The following is a 27,951-nucleotide window of genomic DNA, read 5'->3' as shown; positions in this document are numbered from 1 at the left end:
CGACACGGTTAGGCGAGCAGCGTTCAAGCTCGCGTCCACGCGCCCGCCCATCGTCGAACCTTGCTAGTCACCGAAATAGCACGATGAAGGCGAGATAAAGTCAAGCTTCTGCGAGATACACGCGTAGAATGGAAAAACCTATCGCGGAAAGAACGTTCAGTGTCGCGTTTAATAGATTTTAAACTCTGTTTGATCTTGATCTTTGATGTCGAACGAGACAAGAATAATTTCGTTGATAATTAATTGGATCGTAAGACGGGAACTATTATTAACAGAAAAACCATTATTACAATTACGAAAGCAACTGGAGCGATCGTCGAATATTCCGAACGATTCTAAAGAATTCCATTTCAAAATTATTGTCACAGTGACAAAAGAATTCGTGTAAAATGTGCTCGCACGGAACAAGTTATTTAAGTCGATCGTCTCGGATATCTAAATTCGTGTAGATGTAGCTACCCGTGACATGACCGCGACAGCTGGACACTCGTATAACCAGTCGGCTCCTAGTTTCCACGTATCGTCATCGATCTTCGCCGAGATCACGTCGCGGTGTTCCTCGGTTTGCCTGCGTGTCGGTGTGAGCGGGACGCGATCCTACAGATCGGTGGTGTGTACATTTGGATCGGTGACTGCGTCGCCATGGCGTCGGTGATTTACGCGCGAAGCGGAGGAAATGAGCGCACTTCGATCCACGGCGATTCCGTGTAGCTTTCTGCTTCACGTTCACGCGATAACGTTGTTCTCTCTGATAACGTAGAAGCAACAAGAATCCAGCGTGTCGGATTCCAACTGGAAATCCTTCTTTCCACCGATGCATCGATCCAACTGGCTTGAAATCTTCGGATGCTCGGGCAACGAGGCGTCGCCGCCGGATCAAAGCTTCTCTTGCTTTTCACCTGCCACTGTACCACGCATCGAGAATCAGATCGATAAGAAATTACGTTAAGAGGCAGAGAGCTCACTGCGAAATTTGGCGACCGCCTCTCGCTGGTATTCACTTTTGAACGAGTTTGCAACAGCTCCCGAGATTACCCATATATCGTCGTTCCGCGTTGATCTCCGCGTTCATAAATCTACTTTAAGCCCGACGGAGGAACGTGCCCCGCGGTAATTTCGTTCCGGGTACGTCGTCGCGAACTGAGACGTCACGCCGCCGCGCCGTCCTGGCAGCCTTTCCACGATGAGCTCGGCTAACAGAGACGTCCCGATACGCTCGTCGGAACCGTGAAAATTGCCCCGTTTACGAGTATGGTTCTCGGTGATCTCCTTTATTTTCTACTCGATGTTCACCATAAAATCACCGGTCTATGGAGCAACGTACCAACTATATTGCGCGAAAGAACGAAATGAAAGTTATAGCGCAGAACAAGATGAGAATGGAATATTTCTCAGCCAGGGATTAGACGTTTATCTCCTAGCATCTGATCCCGATTCGTTCGAACAGTAGCGAGTTGTCGCGTTTCTGCATGACTCGTGGAATCTTGTCGCCGGACCAATTCACGCCGTACATAGCGCGCCGAGAAAGAATCGCAAAACGAGATCATAGCGCGTCGAGAACGCCGCGTTCCATTCGACGGAACGACGAGACGTTAAACGAACGTAACGTTGACTTATGCGCGTGGTCTTGCTGGAAGACGTGCGTCGCGATTCGTGTGCGCTTCGCCTAGCCTTGACGCGAGTAAACGCGCAACTGGTCGCTTTGTCCGACGAAGAGGCAGCAGCAGGAAGAGACACAGAACTGGCGATATTGTCGCGCGATTTGATCGACGAAAGGATCGATGGAAGGATCCGTGGTGTATCCGTTGGCGCGATACAAAGCGCGCAATTGTAAACGTCCCGCGTAAGGTGTAATTTATTTGAAGATTAAGTCGCGAACGTTGAAAGCGCGTAACATCCGCGCTTCCCGCACGAGCTCCATTATCCTCCGCACATCTTTCAATGGAAGTACGGAAGCTTGTCGCAAGGACCGAGCGTGACTATCACTGGTCCCGCTGACACGACTACAAGCCATGGATCCGCGAAGGTGGACTACGGTGTGAAACGGAAGGAACGTTGATTTATGAACGGTAGCCGGTCACAGTGTGTACAAGTCCCGTCTAATCGCTACAATACCCGCTGGCTGTTGCCTCTGTGCGCCATTGGAAGATGACAAACGCCGACCGACAAACACGTCGAACGGAACACAGCCGTACGAAACGACGTCGTCCCCAGGACGGAATCATTAATCCTTCTAATTGCCACTCGGGGACCACGCCATGTTTTTCTTCGCGGTTCCGGTCTATCTTTTCCCTCCGCTATCAGTTTCTTTCGCTCGGGTCTCTTTCGACCCGTTCTAACCGCGGATTCGACGAGGACGAATGGTGTCGAGGAGGATGGGGGACGAAAACAAACCGTGGCTTCTTTTGACCGATTCGGGTGGAAGGGAGAATTAGGGAGAGCCAGGGATATATACTATATACCCGCAGCTTGGTAACACATTCGGTCGACAGATGTAGGATTGTTTATTTGATTAGCACGGCCATTAATCAGAAAGGCCGGAGCCACCCTGAAGCGGAGGTGCGTCCTATTAACGAGCTATAGGAGCGTCTGCCTTTCTCTTATTGCAACCAGAATACCAGGGGAAAGCGAGTGGAATCTACCCTGGCCCCACCAGACAGATATGAACATGCTTTTTACGTGAATCGTGCTTCGTTTCGAGCTTCCTCTCGATTACGCTCGCGTGATGCCTCGCGTTGTCGTTACGGGTGGCAAGACGCCCCTTACGGTATATTTATCGCGTTTCTCTGATAAATTAATACGCGGATGAAGATTGGATTGGATAGGATAGTAGATAGCTGCTAACAATAACTGACGCTCTATAAGTGGAGCAAGTCTCGATTAAAAATCGATATCGTCGATAAAGTTTAATCAACCGTCCCTCGTGTTTTTATTCGACTCGCATTCGTAAACGTTGGAAATGGAGACGCACGAGGTTTCCAAACGAACGACGTTTCCAGATGTCAGGAAGCAATCGCGTTCCATTAAGTTTGAAGCGCGTGGGCAAACATTCGATCGGCTTTAATCCAGTTCGACGCATAAATTTAGCCGTTTCGGGGACGGCGGAAGCGAGTCGTTTTCTTCCGAAACTACGGCGCTCGTTTGCGAACAGAGACGGCGCGCACGGCTCGTTAAACGACAGCCCCTATATTTACACGACCTGATTCTCGACCAGCCACCACAAGTTTCGACCGCAACGATTCCGAATCCGCCGGTTCGTCGGCGCGACGGGACGCTGCGGTTCGCGCGGAATTTTTTCCGTCGGTGGTCGCGCCATCCAGACGAGAAATCGAAAATTCTACTGCACGGTTTCGTGCTACCGTGAAAATCGCCAGCGTTCCTCGTTCCGCGGCTCGGCGCGGCCGCCAAAACTCGATTCGACATGTCCGAAACTGCATCAGTGTTCGCTCGAGCCTGAAATTCAACGTTGTCTCTCGTTGCTTTAGCTATTGCTACGTCCCCTGTGAAGTATGAATACATACTTGATAAAGATACGTCTTTTAACGTTTGAAAAGCTCGGTGTTCCTCTTACGGTTGCTTCGATGGAAGAAAGCGGTTAAAAAGAGCGGCAGGAAACGCGACTAAGAAGCTCGCGGCCGACAATTCGAACGAGTTTAAACGGAATCCTCGAGACACGGAACACGAGGGGTGGAAAAAGGTGGAAAACGAGGCAAGGGTCGGCGAAGACTGCAAGCAGACACAAAGAACAGCGTAGCACGGTGGTTAATGAGTCGTCCAGTCGCTCTTCTTAGCTTTCTGTTCGCGTGGACACCGAACGAAAGCCCCGGGCTGCCCTTTGCGTCCCTTAAGACCAGAAACCTACCCCCTTGCCAGTATGAGAACCAACGGAATCGTGGACGAGGAAAGCAAGGAAAAAGACAGAGAGGCCGGTTCTGTGTCTGAGGCTTATATATCTGCCGGAACTAATTGTCCCATAATTCACTCTGTCCGGCAGTAACGTTGCTCTCTGCTTATCCGCCGCTGCTTCTTTCCTTTCTTCTCTATCTCCTTCTTCTTCTTCTTCTTCAGCTCCTCCTTCGTTTTCTTTTTTCGTCGCTACTGCTGTTGCCTCCTCTTTCTTCCTTGTTCTTTCTTTCGATTCCAGCATCCCCCGTGTACACAGCAGACATTTGGCTTCTGCCTCGTTGTCTTCCCTCGCGCATCGCGGCTACACAGACACGACCGTCTCTGTTTCCTGCTCGGTGTCTAGACCGATTATTCTTCTCGCGGATCCACGCTCGAGTCACCCGATTTTATACTCGTCGAATTCGATACTCGATTACTTTTAATCTGTGTAAATATCCATCCGTACACACGTGTTTTCAAGGCGTCAATTTGCAAGCGAATACGGTGTCAGAAACCGTTATGCTTGAAGTGGAACAAGAAGATGTTTCGAAAACTTTGTTTCGAAATTGATTTCGTTCCATGTAGCCTGAAAAGTCTTCAGCCACCGGTCCACAGGCGCATCAGATTTTCCGTAAATTCGCCATTCGCTTCGGAAACGCTATCACGAGCCGTTACTTCCGTGAAGCTGGCCAGACGACCGACGCTAATGCACTTTTGCGGCTAACTGTGGCGCACAAGGCTCTTCCTTACCCAGAATGCCACTTCCTCTTCCTCCGAGCCACCCTCGGACAATCTAAGGAGAAGCGTGTCTGCTGTTCTCGCGGCGCGCCAACAGACTCGACTTTTCTCTCCGACGACCCGTACGATCGATCGGCTTACTCTACCGATTGACCAGTTTGTTTGCTTTCGTTAATTCGTCGAGCCACGTACGGCCAGTAAAGCCTCGCCGAAAATGCAGAGCACGTTGACCGCACGTGGCTTCTCATGACGAAAGCGCCACTTGACCGGTTCACGGATTAAATCGTTTCGCCGTTAACTCGATTTCCGCAACGTTGAAACTTCTTCAACTCGCGTGTGTGATAAAAGTAATTTCAGAATCGCTGTAAAAGGTAGCAACGGTGAAAAAATACAGCCTTGAGTCGTTAAAAAAGCCAAAGTGGTCTCTACCTCTTGGAAACTTAATTTTCTGAAACACTTCACCTCTAGGCAAACACGTCATTCCAAACAATACGGTGGAATAACTGACGAAGCGCGTTCACGAACGCTCTTGCTGGAAAGTGTGCCCAGTTCTACGTTCAGAGAGCTGCTCTTTCCTCGCGGAAGGGGATTAAACTGGTGTCTCTGTTCCACCTGGGTCTCGTGCAGCCTGTCCTTGAAGACCAAGTCCGTGACTCCGTCAAGTTTCCGCGAAGTTCAACCGACGACCTTCCCCGATGGACGAGTTGTCCAGAAGTAGACGCGGCGGACAGATACTCATCGTTCATCCACGGCGTATGAATAACGTAGAAGTTTGCTCAGTGTGGAGGGAAGGCGGACGGGGATCGAGCAAAGGACGGAACTGAACGCGGGCCACGTAACTTTCATACATAAGTAAGCGAGACAGGACTATGAGGCCAGCGATCTCCGGCGGAGTTTTAGTTTGCGCTGCAGTATTTTCTACGGGAAAGTGGCAGACGCCCCTGTTCTTCGCCAGCGGTCTTAGCTCGACGCCGTCATCCGTGAAAATATCAAACACCGAGAGACGGAAATGCTCTGACACGGCCGTTCTTCCTTCTTGATCTTAATAACATTTTTCTACCAATCATAACCGCCATCTTTAATGGAACGCTTCTCCGTGATTGCACAGGCGATTCTTTTTCGTTTTGCCAGAAATATCCCAGAAACGGACGCCGCAGCTCTTTTCTATCCTGTCTAGAACAGGCTGCATGATGCTGTTCCTCCGTGACTGTTGCACGCGACACAAATGTAAACATCGGCCTAATATCGTGCGAGCGCAGCCGTGTTCACGTCGACGTATGTACATCGTGGCCTACCTGTCCGCAGGTAACGCGCGTATATTCAGCATGTAGCGCGTACGTCTTCCTTCCGCGGAAAGAAGATCCTGGCGGCTCTCGCCAGTCAGCTTCTAAGAAGGACAATGGGATTAGCGTTCGTTCGCACTGTACCTCTCGTGTCCGTCCTTCGAGAAAGTCAAGAACGTCCGCTTCCAAGAGCTCGTATCCCAAGGTCTCTCGGTATGTTTCTTTGAGAAACGTCTCTTACCTCATCTTCTTCCAGGACCTTCTTCCGAATGAATTTTTCATAACAAAGAATCACGTGCATCTTAATAACTTCTGTCGCTTTATGTTAAGATCTTTTATTACGAAAGTTAAAAGAGCTGAAAGACAAACTATCCTCGTCGATTAATCATCCCTCTCCCCGCCCCCAGACGATTTACGTATCGTTACGGTTTCGGGTCCATTTATTTCACGAACTTTCCAGACGAAATCTTACACCGGGCCATAGAGCGCGATTAATCCGAGCACTCGTGTCGCAAGTTCGTAGTCCACGTACGTAGCAGACACGCATACGCATGCTCCGACAATACGCGTTGGTCCGTCGGGTTATTACAACGACGTAACACCGATATCTCCACGGAATTTCAAACAACCCTGGGGCTCGATGCACGCTAGGTGCGAGCTCCATGTTAGCGTACGTACGTCGACCGAGGCAAGAGGTTTCCTTTGAAAACAGAAGGAACAATCTCTAGTACCTAGTAATTCGTTATCACGCAATCTCGGATCTGTGGAAGCTGCGAATTCGTTGTCGTGGTCTCTCCGGTGGATGATACGCTGTAGCTGGAGATAGTAGAAAGAAGATTCTGTGTTTACGAACGGGGAATCTGCTCCGCGCGGCAAATAACAACGAGGAAGTTAGAGAAAAAGAGGAGGTGGAATGAAACTCGTTGACCCTTTATCGGGATAAGAGTCAGAAAAAGATGATTAGACGGGAAATTGGAAGTTAGTGGACGAAGGAACGCGCCAAGTTTCTTGAGTTCGATAGATGGAAAAGTCGCTGGTGTTATTTATAGCGAAATTTAGTCGCGAAATCTAGCTGCAGCTGCATACTCCGGCAACGCAAGAATAATATCTTGATTTATTCCGACGACGCGATGGGTCTACGGTGCGAGCAAACCGAAGAAAAACGAAGGACCAGATGCCGGTTCGGAAAATCCTCGACTTTCTGCTGCTTCTGTCGCAATAAACTTTTTCTCCAATCGACCGGCAACGATGGGAGGATCGAGCGAACCGTAATTTTTGCTACAAATTTGTCTCGAGTTTGTCTGAAAATATGAATGCGCGTGGTGGAAGAGTTTCAAGCGAAAATTGAAACATGTTTGTTCGATTAGGAGCATCCTCGACAAAATAGAAGAAAACGAAGTGACAAAAGATTCAGCGTGCTCCACGAACTTTTATTCGAACCAGAACCATCGACGTAAAACTCTCCTTATTCCTGACAGGGTACTTACTCAAAGCCCCCGAAGAATACGAAGAAAGTCTGGAAATGGGATAGCCAAGGTGATAGGCGTTATTTCTCGATGTCGCAGATTAGACTGACAAAGTCGTCGAGATGCGAATAACTTCGTCTCTCTCACTCTCTCTTTGCTCGATAAGAAGCTTCCTTTGGTCTATCGACCGACCGCGCGATTTTATGCACGCGTTCTCGAGCCACTTGAAATTCCAAAGGAAACGAGTGAAAATTGCAAAAGAATAACTCGATTAATTGCTCGTCTCCTGTTATGTCCGAACAAACTTCTCCGCGATTGTTATTGCCGCGGAACGTCTATCTCCGATGTCGGAGAGGAAAGAAAATCTCGGAGACAAAGCTCGGTGGAAAGAACAGGCTCTTCCACGTGCATCTTTAAATTTCCCTTCGCGTTCCGTCGACTGCGAAAGAACCTCTCATTTGCAAATACCGACTCTGCCGCCGATACAACGTCTTTCTGTTACGTCTCCTCGAGATCGTTTGCTTTTTTCTTGCTCCTAGACAATGCAATGTCTGAATCCCGGCTCGTCTCTCCTTTGACGAGTGGGAGGCGCGTCCTCGACCCTGTACCAAGCAACGGTTTCCTCGATTGAACGGTAAACGGAATTTTCCTGTTCTGAAGAAAAGGTTTCTGGCTCGTGTGGCGAAAACGCCATCAAACTTATCATCCGATTATCATCGTTCCAAGAGATACGAATGGAGACCAGTTGTGACACGGTAGCTATCGAGCTAGCTGTATCGGTGCGCCTCGAAGAAGACTAAGTTGGCCGACTGGCCGGGGTCGGGGTCACTGACTGAAAGATAGACGTGGCCCGGAGCCACGCGACAACCATATACCCCGGTTCGTGTTTACCGTGTGTCCAAGTCTCGCACGCTCCTGTCGAGCGTGGCTAGCAAACCGCCCGCAGACTACGCTGAATTAACTAACGTTGCCTCTGATATTCTTGCCTGCGGAACTCTCGAGTACATACTCGTTGCCGACGTCGTGATCGAACGATGATTTCCTCATGGTCGAGTCCCTTACACATGCATTTTCCCGTGAATATTGTTACGGTAACGTTGCCTCAAGTGTTTGCAGATCTTCGCGAAACATTAATAAGCTTCGTGTTAATCCATGACGATCGCTACGATAAATAACGCAACGATGTTCTTTTATGTTTCAGGTAAGCGAAAACCGAGATCTGACAAGTCCCGCTGCCAAGTACGTGTCGAGTAAGTAACTGTCGAAGACGCGACAAGCGAAAAGGCGCGAGAACGTATTAAATTCGCGTGGGAGGACCAAACGGGTATCATGCAACAGACACCGGTTATTAATGGACCGCGTAGCTGGTAGAACGCGATCGGCCGTACGGCGATCTATCGCACGATAGAAGGGAGAAACGAAGCGTGTAATTATTCCGACCAGCGATTCGTAGCAAGATCGCTAGCTCTCTAATGCTTTAATAAAGACGCGGCGTGACGTTCCCCTTGTCTCTGCCACGAGGAAACGTCTTATTTTAGGAAACGATGCCATGTGGTAAACCGGTCGGCCCCCGGGATATCCCACTTATTCTCCTTCTGCATGAAGACATTAACACGCGAAACCGGTAATTACCAGACTAGACAGCCGGTGCTGAAACAGAAAGAACCAATCGGGGATCGTGCAAACGCGACACCGATACTCGTCACATTGCCGCTGATAATACCATTCGTCGTTGCATTGCGTGGCCCACGATCGACTAGGGTGTGCCTATGATCGGAACTCACGCAACACGAGTATTTATTAAAACTACCCTTAGCCTCCACCCCCTTTTGCTCGCGTCGTTTCCTCGAAAAGCGAACAATTTCGATACCATGCTGTGGAAACCGTGACTCGGTTGAATCGTGTCTCCGAGCAAACTCTATGTGTTCGTCTCTTTTCATCTTCTTCGTGTTACGCTGTATATAGTTGGGTTAGCGGACGGTTCGCGTGCGTACGAGTACGAACACGGTATCGAGAGTAATTAAGCGATTATCTCATCCGGTGTAGACGCATCGCGCCGTAGCATCGCGTTCCAATTGCGGACAAAGACCAATAAAGGCTACGTTTTTGTTCCGGCCGTTCCTCCCGGTGCCGACCTACGCGATGCTTACTAGCCACGTTCGTCCGACTCTCTTTCTCTTTTTCTCTCTTACGCCTTCGCGTTTCACTCCGCCCTTATCTCCTCTCTCTTTCTGCGGTTCGGTTTATCCTTTCTATTTTCTACCCTGCACGACTGCTTTCAAACTAGACCTCTCTGCGGATTCTAATTCCTTTTTTACGCGGCTCCCTCCATGCAGACGAAGATAACGCCATGACCACGCTGCTGGCTGTAACGAATTACAACGCCGGAAAGAAATATTATTTCTGCCGCGGAAACGTCCATGCCGGAATTCCAATTACCGGCCAGCGTTATTATTGTATTTTACTAGGCTCGCACGCGTTCCCCGCACCAAACTCGGACCTGAACCACGAAAATTCTCCAATTTTTCCTTCGACGACCGAAACGCCGCCGCTTCGTGCGTAAACATTCCCGATAGAATTAATATTCTGCGAAAAGTTTGTTTTCGAGAGCAATTTGCGAAAGTAGCTCTGTTTCGCGTACCCTTTCCTGTTTTTTTTTTTTTTTTTTTTTTTTTTCGTTGTCTGAGAAAACAAAAATTCGCGAGAAACATTATCGTTGCACGAGCGAGCGTATTATTTCGATATTTACGCACGTAAAAAATGTTACACAGCTTGTGCGTAAACAGGCAGCAACGCAGCAACGCTGCGTTCCTATGTTTATCGCATTCTACACACTGCAACTTTTGGCGAGGATAAAGGGCGTGAGAGGATAACCCTCTTCGGGCGATTCTCGAAAATATGACACAGGACGCATAAATTTTCGCTAACCACCGTGCTCGAAACAATTTCTCGTGGTTTATCGTTGCGGAAGAGCGACGCAAGAATACAGCCAGTCCTATAGCTATCTAGCTTAGTGCTATGTATACAAAGTCAGACGAGATAGGATCGGAATTTTTTCCGAAAAACAATGTGAAACGCGTTTTCACCGTGATTGTGGGTTAACCGGTCGCGTGCAAGTCCGTGCTCGAGATCGCTCGCAGCCATATCGTGTCGTTTAAGCGAGAGATACGTCTTCCAGCGCGCGATACCTCGGACAACGTAGGCTCTCGAGAAGCCCATTAAAATTTTTCTGACCGGACGCCGATGACGAGGCGTCCGTAGAACAAAGAAAAATCAGTATCGAAGACGAGGTGAAGCATGGAACAACAGGCGCTCTACTCTCGCCTCCTTTATCTCCGACATCTCGCTTCCGAGAGACTTTCTCCGCCTATTCGCGACCTGGTGCTACCGATCCGTTGCTTTCGATCCGAGATACACTCCGACAAATTACAGCTTGCCCCGAGCTGCAGTCCGGGAACAGTCAACGTCGAACCTGATAATGTCATTATCGCGTTACGGCAATTCCCCGATTTTTACCGCGTCACGGAAACGATCGGTCATGGTCCCGGCTAGACGATGAACCTGGAAACTAGAATTTTCTCATTTCTCCGCGGCACCCTTCTGGACACGCCTACTTCTGGGATAACGTGTTACTTCTAACTGTTACCTTCTTTCAACATCGACCACTTTTCCTTTTGAGAAATTGGCTCTAAACACAAGGTTGCGCCGATTATCCCGTGGCAAACACGCTTGAAATCGCATAAACGCGCTCCACAGGATGTACAATGTAATTTTATTCGCAACACTTGCAAATTAACTGTTCTTTATTCCGAAAAATTGGGTTGATTTGGTCGCGCCTCGAGAACACAACAGCTAGCCACGATTATAGTAACGGCAAGTGAAAATATTCTTTGTCTAGGCGCGTCACCTGCCCACACTAACCGAGAAAGCGGAAAGCATCCGATCTGTCGGGAAGAATAAACGCGGGACCGAACGTAGGAAACACGAAACGCGCGGAACTTGCAGGAAGCGGGAAATCTCATCGATTAAATCTGTTCGTTATTAATCGAGCGTGCTGTGACTGACTCGCTCGCTGGTCAATGTTCGGTCCGTTCGGAGCGTCCTTCCTGAAAGGAATCGGCGTATCCGTGTGAACTTCCTTCCGATCGTGTGCAGCAGCTCGTCAACGATAGAACGAGATCCGAGTAACGAGAGGTCGAACGCGTCCGCTGATCGACGACAGACAAGGAGAGAACTGGCGAGGACAGCAGGTCGAAGAGAAAAGTCAGGCAACCGGGAAGAAACGACGACAGAGACAGTAGGACGAAGAGAGAAAGAGAAGCGAGATCTAGTACGCCCGCCATATGTCACGAGGTCCTTACGTAGGTATCCTGCACGGTATCTTATCTTCCGCTTATGGCCGCGAGAGTAATCCGAGCGGAAGACAAACGCGCACGAAATAAAATCCAGACCGGTTCGGACCAACGAAACGAGACTTCCTTACCTTCTGTTACCTTTTGGCCTGACGAGAAAAGGGAAACGTTGCCGTCCGTTTCGAAACTACCGCTTCCTAGTCGGAATTACGAGTCCCCGGCGCTCTGTCGACCCGATGACACTCTCGGATACTCGAAAGTCGTCCAGGAATTCGTCGGAAAGAAATCGCGGAACACGATCTTTCTGGAGTGAAAATACGTGCGGTCCTCTATCGATAAAGTTCACGTGTTATATGTTCGATCTGAACGCTGTCTCGTAACGTGTCTGCAAGTTTCAACCTTACTCTTCACATTCGCATTCTATTCTTTGATTTTCACTTCTTACTTTATCGAATCGTTTACCATCTATTGCGAAGTTTAGAATTTCTACTAATTAAATGGTCGTGTATCACATACTACATACTAGATAGATATCGCACGACACGATCTAACCCGAATATCAAGCATTCTGTAAGTCGCGCAACGTGTGAACGTCTGAGTATCTTTCTCCCGAACTCTAGTTCCCAGTAACATCATTCTCCAGGATAATCCTCGACGATACAAATTATCGTGCTCCGTACAATTCTCACACGAACCACGAATTACGAAGGAAAACGAGATCGAGCCGGGATAAACGAGACTTCTTGGAAGCGTCGACCCAGGACCGGTTGAACCAATTCGTACAATCTCGGCCGCCAAATCTGAACCCGTGATAATCATACGCATCGTGTGGAATACGAAAACACGAAGAAACCTCTTCCCTGACTTCCGTTATGGGTTACGACACTTTTCAAAGAGCGAGACGCGTCTTTCCCTGGCCGGCTAACGAGAACAGGATGTTATCGGTGCATCTCATTAGCAGGAGCAGGCAGAGAAGAGATGGTCTGGTTGTTGTTCGAAATTTGTGCAGCCGACACCTGTTCCTGTCAAGGAAGCGGAGCTACGAACTTTCCACGCGTCGCTCGTTTCGCCTCCGCTCTCTCGGTTTCAACCGCAGCCTGTCGAGGACAGTCGAGTAATTAGCGGGCCGAACAACTCGAGGAACACCGAGTCTTTAACGCGTGGCCGATCGATTACTACTCCGTGACTGTCACTTTCTCGGAGACAGCCGGTGAAAAACTGCCTGGTCTCCCGATGACGCTTCGGCAAACTACCCAAAACGTAGACAGAGTTACACAGAGCGAACGAACGTCCACTGAAATACACTACCAATTCCATTGTAAGTCGTTGGATTCTTTTCTCGTTTCCTTCCTCAACGATATTCCTTAAGGTTCGTATTTCATCGCGAAACGATGTCGCAAAAAGAAACTGTCCGCTCCTTTGTACTCTTTCTCAAAGAAATCCTCACTGGTCGAATTATGCGTGAAACAGCGAGGCGTTGATATTGTATGAGGATGGCGATTGGTAAGTGGCTGGCTATGGAAGAGAGCGAAGGACAGTATCACGGTGGAGTGTCCTCGATGGAAGATTCTTTGGGAATCAACGAGTCGCACGTGCACGCGCGGCCAGTCCTCCTCGGTCGCCAATGACCAGGAAGAAAATTACAAATATCTGACCAGCAGGAACTCAGGAACGTGCTTCTCGCCCGAGCCGTGGCATTATCGTTGTCGGTGTGTATACTCGGTCGGTCGCCGTGGTTCGCACGTTTTGCCCAGAGACAACGGAGAAGCACACAGCGGGTTCGGCTATAGAGTGTTCCTATATTCGTACTCGCACGTGCGCCTTAGACGACGACGACGATGATTCCTTTTATTATATTTTTCCTCTCCCTGTGCTGTCCCAATCTTCCTCGCGCGTTTCACTTATCGTGGATCGACATGATATTAGATATGATTTAATTAAACGAACCATCTCATCGCCGAGAAAATTAGTAAGTTCCGGCGATGGTGTTTCTATCAACGTTGCGACCTCGTTGTTTGTCCGATTACACGAAATTTCCATTGGTCGAATGTTCTTCTCTTGTTTAGCGAGAGTTGCTTCGACTGTTCGCGCCAGGCATTTGTCTCGTCCGTTTTGAGACTGAATGCACTACGAAATCGTTGGATTCCGTGGCGTCCTTCGATGAAAGAAACAGATGCGATCGAGGGAAATTTATAATTACTCGGCAAACACGGCCAACGATAGGACGCGACATTATTTTAAACGCGAATAATGCCACTGTGTCGCTCGGTTGTTTCAACTGGTTCGGGTAATGAGTAGGATGAGTAGGAGCTTCCGACCTGGAAATGACGGACCTATTGTTGGCGGATTGTTGGAGAAAACGTGCGCCAGATAACGGAGAAAAACGGGGAAAGTTTCGTTGCGTGTCGTAGCTGTGTACCGATGTGGTTCGTATGGAAAATCGAAAAACGGTGCGCAATCCGATCAAATCGAGTCTGTGCGTCGTTGTTCGAAAGGTCGATCGATTCGGTCGAAAACGAAATTCGGTGTATCCGAACTCGTGATTTCGGTGGACGTCCTAAAAGAGAGGCGAGCCGACACGGTCCTCGTTCACTCGCCAACCATCCAGGTTATTCCAGGGATAATAACGGTCATAAAAAATAATAGGGTTCGAGGTGAATCCTCCAACAGTCCGGATGATATTTAGAGGATCTAATGATACCGAATTTATGGGCCAGGTGTGCCGCAATCCGACGCGATTTCAGCGCGAAACACCGTGCAGAGGTACGGTCAAAAAAATAAAGTTAACGTTTGATCGCGTTTGTTTCATCTTCCATTATATAAATCACAAGCGAGTCGCGTCGTCGTAATTCAGTCCCTTTCCCTGCGTCGAGTCTTACAGACGTGACAAAAACGGAATTGTTCGCGATGGATAAGCGGTCTGTCGGTCTTGCAGCGCGTGTCCTCACGTACGCGACCGGCCAATTCTTTTCGTCAGGAACGTCGAGGAGGTTGATCCAAAACCCTCGAAGAAGAGAGTTCAGAATATTAATGGCGTGGCCCGTGAAGGGTGTAGCGCACGTACCGGACGAGTTATCACCGAAAGAAAGCGGTCGTACGTGGCGCTGGAAAGGTAGACTTGCTAGAAACACGAATCTTCCGAGACAGGCAGACCGGATCTTGCTCGGTTCCTTATTCTTTCGCAGGGACACGGTGTCGGCTCGTCCGTCTCGGTGTCCAAACTTACCCTTTGCAACGTATTTGTTTCTACTTTGCGTCTGTCGATGAACGAATATCCCGAAAATCCCCCGGTACTTGGGAGGAGTCGAGAAAGTTGTATTTATTGCGGAATAGACTGGCCTCCGGTAATCCTTTCATAAATAACTAAGTATTTACGTAAGGTTTCCAGGAAGGTGAATGGACCGGCGAGTTTCAGATTATGGCCAGCCACGGTCTTCCACGACAATGGCTGCTCGTGTTTTCCGTTTCCTGGCCCGTTCGGCGTCCGCCTTTCCTCCGGACCCTCGTCCTGGCACGAGCTTCTCCTTCGCGCGTTCGCTTATAAGGTATACACGGTGGCCGTAGATGTGCGCGAACGCGACCAAAGAGGGAACCTTTTACGGGCTTTACCGTGGCATAAAGCGTTCGAATAGACCGGCTTGACTCGAGAGTTTCTTCCGTTTGCTCGCGTTTGCACGGACGCGCCAAGCTCCGTGTGCATGCGATTTTATCTACGCACACTCGTTTGTCGAGATTCAGACGAGGCTGGAATTCAACGATTCGATTCGCAGAGCGAATTCGTTGCTGGGATGTATGAAAACTGATGGAAGATGCACTATTGTACCGGCTGATTCAGAACGGGTGTGATCGAAATCAAACCAACACGAAAAAATATAGGAAAATACGTAGTTTTACGAGCGAAACAATAACAAGCTGATCTCCTTTCGCGTTTTTTCGTATTCCAAAGTACAATATATGGCGAGTTACGTTGCGTAACTACGATATCCCATTTTTTCCAACAACTTCCCATTACACGCGAATATCATATTCGCGCAATTCGTTTTATCACGCAGGCGACCACGGTATCGGGCGCATAATAACGTTCGATCGGGAGAGTATTACGTCCGCATGAGATCGGGCTACATTCTGTCCGACGCAAACTCAATATTTGCCGTCCGGTTCAGCCTGGTGACTTTGGTCGGCGCAGCGTCAAGCAGCACTCGAGGACTCTTTAATTAAGTTGGATCGCCGGGATGGACAATCAACATCGAGGTTCCCGCGGTTCTCCCGTTGCTATTATGAAATTTGCCGCGAACCCCGGGAAACTAGGTTGGCGGAACCGACAGCAACAACAGCGAGAGAGAGAGAGAAAGAGGAAGAGAGAGGCAAATCCCATGCTGGCCGGACCGGAATCGTGTAACAGAGTGTACGCGCGTGCGTTTCGGCTTCGGCCTTGGGAACCAGTCCACGGTTTTGTCACGCCAGCTACTTCGTTTGTTCGCCGTTTCTCTTTGGTCAGGTGCGCGTCTGTCCTCTCCTTTTGTTCTTCCGCTTGCTCACTTTTCTTTCTTTTCTTCGCTACACATCCTCGCTGGTCGCCAGCCACCTTCCACGTTGCCACTCGAACGATAACTTCTTCTGCAGTTGGAGAAATCCGCTTATTGTCAATACTGGCACGAATTCTGGAAATGATTGACAGCAGGCAAACGAGCGAACGAACGGAAGCGTAATTCGCCCAACGGTTCGAATATCACGCCGACGATAATTATGCGCGGCAAGAGCTGGCTGCAGGCTCATAAGCGGCATGTATCGACGAAATTGACCGGGATTATTCGCATATCCCGGCATTTCCAGGCCGCGTACAGATACGAGGATATTCGATCGAACGTGTCCGCGTTCGAGCTTTCGTCGATGATAATTGTCTGGCGTTTCGCTCAGCTCTGCATTGCTCGTTACGACGATTCATTATCGAAGGAACATGGCCGCACGGTCATTCGACGAGAACCAGAGAAACGGTTCGTTCTCGAGGAAGAATGAAACGAAATAGAGTCGTTGCTTCTCCGGATAGAAGGACAGACGAGCGATGGATTAAACGATCGTTTAGCAAGCTGACGCGAGGTTCGGATGAAGGAAGCCGCCAGGGTGGCGGAGAGATACCCGAAAAGCCAGGATCCGATACGAGCCACGAAAGGTGACGGCCCGGCAGGAAGGTGCCAGGACCTCAAGCTGAGAGCATAATGAGCGACCGGCGAGTAATGAAGACCGCTCAATCTCCTCTCGGAGCCGCGTGCTGTCTCTTCAAAGAACATACTCCCGTTCCCTTAACTCCGATCTCGACCGCTAATCCGTTTAATCTCCGGATAATTAATGACCATAACGCTTTAATAATTCTTGGCCTCCCGCGGCAAACGTAGTAAGCTACACCGTTTACGTCGAATGCAATCCAGCAAGTAACGCGCTACGAGCTTCTTCGAATACGAATTAACGTTCAAACGAAGCTTGTCATAGTAGTCGACATTAATTTGTATTTTCTCGCAACTACGTACAGAATAGTTAGCTTTCGATGTTTCTTCTACATCTGTTCTATGGCTGAAGAAACTCGAGCTTTGGATGCAGGTGTTTTCAACGTTTCCTCCGGACACGACGCAAAGGGGACATCGAAGCAGGCCCCTGTCATCGTCCCAGGAAGCCGTTTACCGCTCACAGTTTACACAGGATTTTCGAACGAGACGGCTTTATCCATGTACAAGACGCGTTTACACCGACGCCGCTGTATGAGGACGTGTTTGTAGACGAGGACCCTGCCTAAATGCACTCCGAAATGTTTGCGCAGACTCTGTTGTGGTCTTTTACGATGAATTTCTGTATATGCAAATACGACAGCCCGCGTGGTAGCCGAATAAACGAGAGGCTCTGCCAGCCTCCTGGAACGAGAGCGTTATTTCCATCCGACCTGGACGACGCCAAGCCGTTTATTACGAGCCGAATCCGGCACTCTTGTTCGCGTTACGAATCGCTGATTCTTGATCGCTTTCGACGGATAACGAGGATTCGCCGTAGCATTTTAAAGCTAACGCAACTGTTCCTTGGCTATCAAAATGCAGATCGAGAAAACGACGAACAGGTGTGTACATGTAAATGAACGATATCCAAGATACGCTTTGGAAATTTCTCTTAGAATTATTTAAAAGGTGAAATAATCAGACAGCGACGGAAGAAAATGCGCCAGTGAACGCAAAGGAACAAGGAGCGTACTGTTAAAACAAAATACACGTACGTGCGCGTCTTCAACGAGTCGACGTATCTCAACAATACAAATCTGAGGGAGTTAGAGCGAAGCGAATATAGGCATCGGAGCGGATCGAACGAGCCGGCATACCTGACCACCAATTATCTCCGCGTCTCACCCAACTGTTCGCCTCGCTGCCTGTTGTTTTTCGGACGTTTTAACGGACCTCCACGGTCAAACACCGGCCTGCGAAGATAATTCAGATATCATCCCTTCGATATATCTGGCAATCCCGGTGAACGAGGATCGACCCGTCGACGTTCGAACGAGGGGATGCCTTAGGGGCTCGCGTGCCAACTGACGTCTCCCAAAGCGGACCAGATTATAAACTGCGGATCGCGGACCAACCCCGAGTGCGAGTAGGACCACTGCATCAGTAGCCTCGCTGGAAAAACAAAGAGGAAGCAGCATGGTGCGAGACCGAGCGTGAGATAAACAGGTTTTCCGTACGAAACTGGAAATTCCGAGACGAATTCGGAACGACTGGAGAAAGAGGGCGAGCGAGATAAACGCTCGACAGAGGTAGAATGCCTCTTTTACTTGCCAGGAGCCTCCGGTCCCAAACCCCGGAGCTACGGCCAAGGGATTAAAGCGTTAAGAGAGCACGCCGATCCCAGTGACGGCGAGGCGCGAAGCCTCGCACGCTCGAATCGATCTTCAGGGATTTCTCCTGCGTGGCAGGGCTCCGGTGTCCTCGATCATGGGGACGAGACGGGCTCTCGAACTCGGATTCACCGAGTGGATGGGCTTCTTCACGGCCGATTAAGTAGCGACGCTCGTGTATCGAACGAGTAGGCGAAAAGCTTCGTGGAAATTTCGACGTTGATCGCAGCTTTCGAGTCGACAGATTCTTCTCGCGCGTTTCCCATCCCGATGATTCTCGACGAAAAAATTTGCGAACTGTGGTAAAATGGACGAGGAGGGAGGACACAGAAGGAAAAATTCCGCACTGCGTAAACGCTCGATCGTGGGAGCTCGTTTAAGCGAGGATTTAGTTGCTTGTTAGCTTACTAAATAACGTGTGGCGAAGGTTTGAGCGAGAAGCGGCGCGCGGTAGGCGTGCAAGAACGATGGTCCAATTAAGGATGTGCTGCCGGTTACTTTCGGTTAATCCGCGTGAAGAGCGATCTCCGGGCCGAAACTCTTAACTTCTAGAAAACTTTCCGGTTTCATCGCCCGGCGAAACTCTACCGCTTCTCCTCCCAGCCGCGAAAGCCACGAATTACCCACAGTCGTTCGGCGTGTACCCGCAGGAGAATCTCCTCGCGACGCCTGGCATCTTTAATTAAACGTAGCTTTAATCGTTACACCTTCGAGTTTCGTTACACTGTTGCGTCCAACAAAGTGCGCGACAATAAACGTTCTTTCGTTGCAAAGACTAGTATGTGGCTACAGCGGATGCATAATTGGCGTTCTAACGAATAAAACGCGACTGAATGGCACGCATTCATAGAAATCTATTACGCGATCAATTCTAGAAAAATTGAAACTAAATTTTATTCATTGTCGTTGTCAGCTTCGTCTTTTTATTCGCTACGACGTCATCGCTTGATATATTTTCATGACCTACTACCGATTCGTTGATCGTCAATGTTTAGGACCTCGGTGGACGTATATAAACGTTCACTGGAGACCTCGTCATTGTTGGCAACATAGTCTGCACGTTAAATAAAAATACAATCGTGGAAGAATATATTTTCTTATCGCGTAAATTTAGAGCCGTGTTTACGTATATTTCGCTACTTTGATGTATCAAGTTCGTCGGAACGACAATACGTCGCATACGTTGGCTGTAACCGTAGCCGAATAAACCAGGCCTCGAATAAATGCTGTTTCAGCTTCCTGCCTTCAGACTATCCTAAACTATAATACGTACGCAGTAACAAAGGCCGTGAATATTGTTGCACGGTCGACCATCGATTAGGCCTCCGGATACGACGTGCAACTGTGACGAAATCGTCTCGACTCGGTCAACCAGCTTCCCAGAAGGCTCGCACACCCGAAAACGGATATGGAGCCAGCAAATGACTGGCAAGCGTTACGAACCCACGACAGTGCGGATACGCGATTTCGTCTCGAAATCCAAAAGCATTGTTCTCCGTGTTCCGGCACCCCGTTGAGGCACTCATCGCGTCCAAAGCTCTCCAAGACGTCCTCCAGACTCTGACTGATGGATTTATGAATTTACGGTCACCCCGATCCACAGGGGGTTAATTGGTGGCAGCGTGAAGCGACCGGGTCGGAATCCAGAGAAGAAGAGGAAAGTGGAGACGCGGTGGTGCACGTGAGTCTCCTTTCGTTTCGCGAGCAACCGGTCCTCGCGATAATTGCCGTCATTTTCTAAGCATCGTCAAGGTCGGTCCTGAAACCGGCTCGCCTTTCATGCCACCATCTCGCGTCGTTTTCCTGGCAGACCTTTCAGCTGGGTCATCGTAACCCTTTAACGACTCGTGATTATGATTCATTAACCGTTTCGTTCTGTCCGAATGGCTTCGCTCGGAGAATTAGATCCGACCGAGGCGGAGTTATAATTGCTCGTCCAACCTTTCGCCATCTGCACATGCCGAGTGTGACAGAAACGTTGTCGTTCGGATCTCTTTCTGCGAGAGATGACACGCGATCCGGTGGGAAATTAACACGGAAAACGGATTTATCGGAGGATTGAAATGCTTCTCGGAGGTTGTTGGCCATTACGAATTCGGAATTAATCGAACCAGTTGAGAACCGTTGAGAGATCTTCCTTCCAAAGATTGGATAACGAGATGCGTAAGTTTCTCCTCGTTAAAGCGGCGTTCACACCGAACGAACGTGGAAGAACCGGTCCTCGTCGAAGTTCGTAGCGTTGGAAACGCGTGGAGAAAAAGCAACGGGGCCGTTTCTAGGTTGCAACGCCTAGCATTTCCATGTCGAGATAAGCTAATGAGACGTACGACGGTTAGAGGTAAACACGCTTCAAGTTTCCATTCCACGTAACGCGGCTGCCATTTCGGCTATTGGACCGCCGATAGCGACGCTCGTCGAAAACCGACTTATCGTCCATTCCGGTCTGGTTTTTTGCTCCTTCGCCTAGCTAGCCCCGGGTAAATTTTTTAATTCGTCCGTTTTAGTCACGTGAAACGCTAGAATACTTAGTATGCTTAGTATAAATAAAGGCAACAGAGTTACAAGATACCAAGCTCTATGCCCGAAAAGAGATTAGATGGAAGAATTCGAGAGGGTACAACGGTAGTAGCGTTTGGCAAAATTCAGCGTACGAGTTGGAAATTTTCGGTTACGTCACGTTCACGTCACAGCGTAACTCGAAATCCTGGAAATAAATCCGCCTGTTCATCACGAATCCAGCCCTTTTCAAGCCCGTTTCTCCTTTTTTCAAGAGCGAGAACAATGGAAAAGCGAAGGAACGGGTCTAAACGCGAGACGGTGCATCGCATTTTTCTTGGTATATTTCCCGAGCGCGTGGCAACCGGACGTTTTGAAATTCATCACGAGAGCTACTTCATATAACGCGGCGGAATGAATTATGTCGCGGCGTATCTCGCCGCGGTATCTTCGTTTTTCTCCGGTCGTAATCCTGGCCAGGCGCACGTGCCGCTGAATTCGAGGTTTAAATTCGCGGCGACGTTTCGAGTATGCGACCGCGGAACGTACGAGCTGCCGGCGCGTATCTCGCCGTGAAATAATTTCGCCAACGTCGCACCAAACCTGCGCACGATAGCTTCGCGCGTTCCACGGATATATTAACAGCCACTTTGCGTCGCGCTGATTAACCACCAGTATTTCCAACTTTCCTTTCGACCGTTCGCGAATTAATCATCCGCCACTATCAACTGAATTCTAAGTATCCCGACGCGCTGAAATAGTTTTCGGTCGTCGTATTTCGATTTTAGTCGTCGAGTAAGCGAATTGAAAAACGCGAACGATGGATTGTTCGGTTCTTGGAGATGGCTTTACGACGACCTGGTGAAAGCGGTGATAGATCAGCGCTCCTCCATCGTCGAAGCCAATAAACACGGTAATAAGCAAAGGTCGAGAAATTTACGTCGCGGCCGATTGCGTTTCCCTTGGACGTCCGAGTGGAAACCGTTATCAGGCCAAACGAGTGGATAGCGAGCATTGCGAACTCGATGGACAGTCTTCGCGTTTATCGTTGTTCGACTACGTTCGCGCAATACTCCGCGGACTGACGACCCCTGCCAGCCGAAGGTATACGCAATTTATTCCCGGGCGATAAATCATCGTCCACCTACGTTCGTAATTTCTTTTTGGATCATAAATCAGTTGCGCGTCGGAACCCATACGGACACGTTCGCGTAACCACCACTGTGCGTGTAGTCACGATGCGTGTAAGTACGATGCGCGTAGACACGGCGAGCGAAGAACACGTGGAAGGAACAGCGGATACCGGTGCATCGGTTACACAACCTGTCCGCTTTTTGCCAGCAACGCGAATACTCAGGACGAAGAAAAATCGCAACTGTTTCGCGCGATGACCGTTTATTAACACGTCAACCAGAGAAAATTCATGGAATCTGGCACGCTCTTCTAACGGATCTCATATCGCAGATGTCGGGAAGAGTGAATAGCTTATTTAGTATTTTTAAGCAACAAAATTTACGACGATTCAAGTTACAAATGCTATTACCGATCGAAAAAGATAAAGAAACAATCTCAAGAGGAGATACGATCTTTAGGTAGAATACGATTCTCATCGACGTTGACAAAGGGGTTAAAGAAGCCGCTCTGTAAATGACCGGCAAGAATTACCAGAGGTATACCGCTCGTAACTCCATTAATATCAATTTTATTGTCGCGATCAGGGTAGCGCGTGCGCGGGTCGTCATGAGTCAGGCTGTTTATAGCGACGATATTTTAATGACCCTTCTCGTCTCGTTCACGAACACGACAAACAGTTGGGTCAGCGTTCCGGTTGACACGGTGCCGCCTTTGAAGATCGAACAGCATCGAGGAAAATCGTTTCGGCATCGACACGGGTTCGGGACAGCACGGCTCTTTGTACCGGTACTGTTTAATCTTATCGACGTTCCCGTTATCGTCTTTACACGATCTGGTACGATGTTCGTATCCATTGCTGTGGTAATCGCGTTCAAACATGAACGTGGAATCGGTCGTGAGTCTCCACGACGCGTCCCATGTTTATTTAAAAGCAGGTAACGATCATCGGTGGTAATCGAGGACGTTGATCACCTCGAGCTCGAGCAAACGCACGCGGTTGGACGAGGAGTTCATCGACCGATAACGCGTCGATAAGTTTCATGACGAGTTTCGGAAGAAACCGTGGAAAGTCGGTGAAAAGCGCGGTCGAGTCGAACTCAGCGAGTATACATACTTTGTGATTCGAGAGTTTCGTGCTCACCGGCCTTGTTTCGGCTTTCCAGCACCGGCGAAAGAATGTCGTTCGAAGGTATTAGCGCTTTATCGCTGGTTTTTCCGACGAATTTCCGAGAGCAACGAACTTAACGTTGCTCGACGCGGTTATCGCGTGTTTTTGTCGAAAGGTTCCTCTCTCCAGAGATACGACAAGTTCCTCGGTCTATTTGCCCGGCTAGATACACCGGCTATCTCGCGTGTTTTTGAGGAAGGTTAAACAAACTTCTGACGCCCGAAAACCGACGAAGATTACCCGTGTTTGTCGAACGATGCATCATCCCTTGCAAACAGACTGCGCAATCTTCCTTCACTATGGAATCTACTGGCGCGGCCAGCCCGAGAACCGTATTTGTTCGCGTTAAAACTCTTAACCAAAGCATCGATTTCGGTCCGTCTGTCGAGATACGTTGATAACGCTCGAAAGTTCCCGCTGTCCTGGTCGTTTTCGCTAATTTTCCGAAGAAAACGAATATTCCGCGAACGATCTCGTATACAAATACGCGCTACCCGCACGAATCGTCCTGTTACGTTGCCGTGTCGGGAGAAGCATTGTCGTGCCTCGCGAAGCAAGACGAATCCTTCCTTACGACGCAACGTTCCTGCCGACGATAAATCGCGGAACAGAGCACGGCAACGACCACTTACGGTACCATGGTTTCCGTCAAGCCGTGTCCACTTTCTCACGGAATGCATTAACGCCTTTGCAGCGACACGCGAAGGCCCGTCGACGAGCATCCACTCGGCGTCACGGTGCACAAGCTCCAGAAGGATGTTTAGCAAACACTCGGAAAATTCGCTGCATCACCTTTCGGCTCGGCGTTTGGCAAACAAGCCTCGGTTGGAGCGCTTCCAGAAAAGCTGTCGCCGCTCGGCGTAGGCGCCGGCGTCCGCCCATCGAGCATCGTCGACGAATAATCTGCGCGAGTCTGGCCCGGCTCCGCGGAATCCGATCGCTATCCGCCTCTATCCGCTCTCCAAAGACCTTATTCGTCTCTTTCGCTTCTTTTTTCGACCGATGACTCTTTCCATCAACGTCTGCGGTCGACGCGCGGCGGTTTAGGTACAGAGAGAACGCGCACAACCTAACCCCTCTGGCAAAACGCGGACCATTTACCGGCGAACAGGTCGATGACGAGTACAATATCGCGAGTAATACGATAACCACAATGGACTATTTCGGCATCAACCTGTTTCGCAAAGCCCGTTTGAAGTTACCGACGCCAGGCGCCGGGGCCACTCTGCTTCCCTTTCGCAATCCACCGGCCCGAACGAAAGGATTTCTAAATACTCGTTGGCGGTATTTGCGGATGTCCGCCGGTAGTCCCCGCTAGGCCTCGAAATACCGCTGCCTGGAAGCATGCAACCACCGTGAGAGTAACGAAGGGCGTATGAGGACAGGGGGTGCGATGAGGATAGGGAAAGAGGGAAAGAGAGAGGTCGGATGGAAAGGAGGAGCGAACAAACGACGGGACCTTCTCTCACGGGGCGCCTGCAATCCGATCCTCAAAGCCCATCGGGTAAATACGCCTACGCTGGCCAGGCGTAGGGGAGGGGATTTGGAGAAGGAGCGTTTAATTAATTCCGTCCAATATGCCGGGGTACACCGCTGGAACATAGTCGGCAATTCCGGCTGCGTTTTCACGATACGTCCGCCTTGTTGCGTTTATATGCGCGTAGGAGCGCGTGGCTAAGTGTTTGGTCAAAGCAAGCCGCCGCCCCGGCTCTCTAACCGCGCTCGCACGCTACGAGATGATTAGGCATTCGTTTGATGGTTTCCGGAAAACCTGGGATCGCTGGATTAGGCGAGAGCGTTGTACTTTATTCCGTTAAATCGACGAAAAATCGCGATTGACAACAACAGGGGGAACGAGTGGTTGCGCCAAGTTTGATGTTCCGACGACGAGAGCTCGCAATCCGGTCGTAGGAAGATTGCAGGTGTTCGCGATAGGAAAAACGCTTAGCTGGCCGTGCTCCTGACCCATATCTTGCGCGTGAGTTCCGTTCCTCTTCCACACGCCACGCCACGCTCGCTATCTCGTTGTCAGTGTTACGATAAGCTACAGATGTTTCGTCAAAGAAACTTCTGATCCTCCGAAATCCTTCGCGAAAGCCTACGCGAACCCGAACTAGTAAGAGAGCTTACAGTGTCGCGCGGTGAATCGACACGCGATAGACGTTAAATACAGACTCGTGGAAAGAACAGACAGCAAAATCATCCGTATTGTCTCGAGCTAAACGCTCGCCAGTGCAAACAGCAACAACGCGCGTCACTTTACTCGACGACTTTGTTTCGTTGCAGCCCCCGCGGAATTACCCCGACACGGAGAGTCCTGTCATTGAACCCGGCTCGTCGGCGCATTGTATCAGCCCGTCGACACGAAACAACCCCCGTGAAGGCAGCACGGGACGGTGGAGGGCACCACGGTACAGGCTCGTAGAGAAGGGCGTAAAACCACGGAGAGGAGCTGGACTCGTTGCGTGCACCCTCCTGCCTGCGTGGTGCAGCTTCTTTTTTTCCAGGCCGAGTCACCGTTGTGTTCACGCTGTAAAAGGACGACACCGGTTTCCATCCTTGTCCGGTGTAGCATCGTCACTCCACCCCTTGGCGATCTCGCTTTCACCCTCGTGAAAGGAGTCTGCCACGCAGAATACGAAGAAAGAAGAGTCGCGGCCCGGAGGAGTGGGGGGTTGGTAGCGCAACGCGACGAGAGTAGGGAGACCAGGCATCGGATGGGGGTAGCTGGCAACGTGGTAGAGGAAGCTTTCGGTGGGAACGGTGGGGGCAGAAACGAAACGAAGCCTCCGAGCGGTCGGGCGAAACGGCGAGCAACAGTGTGCCGCGCGCCGCTGACAAGCGAGCGTAGTCGTTGAGAGTTTAGTGCGAGAGATAGCGCGTGTCTTGACGAGTTGGAAGGTGTTGCAGGGTGGTGAGACTGGCGTGCAGGAACGTTTCGTGTTCGATCACGCGGGTGCGTTCGAGCTTCCATGAACACATGTTCCGCAGCAACGTCGGAAGCGCAAGGGGACAGCTGACACCGGAGGATACGAGCTCGATCGTGCCCGTGGAAGTCTTCGGCTTATGCGAAACGGAGTGAGGTTTCCCATGGTGGGTTCCGTGCGTATGCATACTCGACGTGTCTACAAGTGAGAGAAGGGAATGATCGACAGTGCGAGGAATAATGGTGTAACGTTGTCGACGACGGTGGTTCCGGTTGATCATCGTGTTCGTTGACAGCGTATGGCTCGCGATCACTCGACCCCGTTGCTTCGTCTACCGTGCACATTCGTAACGACGCTTCGGCACAAAAAGCCACCGTCCGGTAACTTCTCGGCAAACGGAACGAGCGCACGATCGACGAGCAGGGACGGTCGTCGACGACGGGTGATTTCGAGGAAAGTGATCGTTGCCGTTGAGACACGCTTACGGTGCTTCAGTGATTCGTGAGAGCAAGCGACAGAGTGATCGAAATCGGCGCACCGGATATATCATTTTGCGAGTAAAGAAAGATCGTTGTGTTTGCTGTGATACGAGTGGTGCGCGGAGAAGCAAGCTACGAGAAGAAGGGTGTCCGTATTTTCGAAGGAAATGCGCTGCTAGCAAATCGGCAAGGTGTCGCCCGAATTTTTGAGGTAGGCTCCTTCTCATTATTGCTCTTTGCAAGCTCGAAATAATAGCTGGTAAAAGCGGCGACGGAATATGAGAACGAACGGGGCTACAATTATTCGTGAAAAGGTGCGTGAGTGGTATACGGTAATTGCGTCGGGAAATGGACCGTATCGTCCAGGTTGAAAGCCCGTTACGCTGAAAACGTAGCTTTCCGAGGTGCGTGCAAATTACGATCCGTGTATATCGCGTCGGCACGTGGACCTCGACCGATACAGAAACCGCAAAGTTGCCACCGTTCCGTGAGATTTTTCTCCCGCAAGAGGATTACCCTGGATACCATTCTGAAAACCGGCTGTTCCGCCGGATATCATCCGGATAGTAAAAGCCTTAGGATCGTGTTGGAGCACGGAGTGGCACTAGTCGTTCGGCAAATCGATTTTGGATTCGCAAGCGTCCGTCGGATTCGCTCGATGTGAAAATTTTCGAATTTATCCGTCGTCGGGATCATGGCGCGTTACGCAACGGGTACTTTATTTCAATTTAAAGCGCTTCCATGCGAGCGTCGTTCTTGTAACGCTTGCGTCACAGCGACGCAGAGTTTCGTTGGCGTTCACGAATTCGACGAGTTCCCAGCGCGAGCGTGGTATCTCGCTTGGATTCGCAGGACCGACATTTTTCCGCGGTTAACGTAAAACGATATCTCTGCGAGCTGCGGATCCAATTCAACGTGAGACGCGCGCGGACCATGGCGCACGAAAGGAAAAACGAACGAAACGGTGAAAAGAGAGGCGGAAAGGTGGAGGATATAGAGAAAAATTCCGCGAGCGCGTGTCTCGTGGGTGGCAGAGAAAGGCAGAACTTAATGCAGCGAGCAAACAAATAAAGCATCTCCGACGAGGATTGAATAGAGTCGACGTGCCACGGAGATCGATATTCGCGACTCGCAGCGAAACGTCGAGCGAGA

At 49.9% G+C, this 27,951-nt stretch overlaps 1 protein-coding gene across 6 annotated transcripts in view; it reads left to right on the top strand.

The window, feature by feature from the left end:
* The window catches only part of LOC126921973 (uncharacterized), a 229,615-nt gene that overhangs the window by 131,814 nt on the left and 69,850 nt on the right, over positions 1-27,951 (top strand). For 4 of the 6 annotated variants that reach the window (XM_050734091.1, XM_050734092.1, XM_050734095.1 and 1 more), the window contains one exon: positions 25,680-27,010. The exons of 1 other annotated variant lie outside the window; for it this stretch is intronic. The gene's annotated coding sequence lies outside the window, so the exon portion shown is untranslated. Of the gene's footprint in view, positions 1-73; positions 8,464-8,573; positions 8,623-25,679; positions 27,011-27,951 lie in introns of those variants that run through there. One more of the 6 variants, XM_050734094.1, reaches the window with a different exon arrangement.

Source organism: Bombus affinis, chromosome 11 (genome assembly GCF_024516045.1).
Source record: "Bombus affinis isolate iyBomAffi1 chromosome 11, iyBomAffi1.2, whole genome shotgun sequence".
NCBI lineage: Eukaryota > Metazoa > Arthropoda > Insecta > Hymenoptera > Apidae > Bombus > Bombus affinis.
This window is presented reverse-complemented; position numbering and strand designations above follow the sequence as displayed.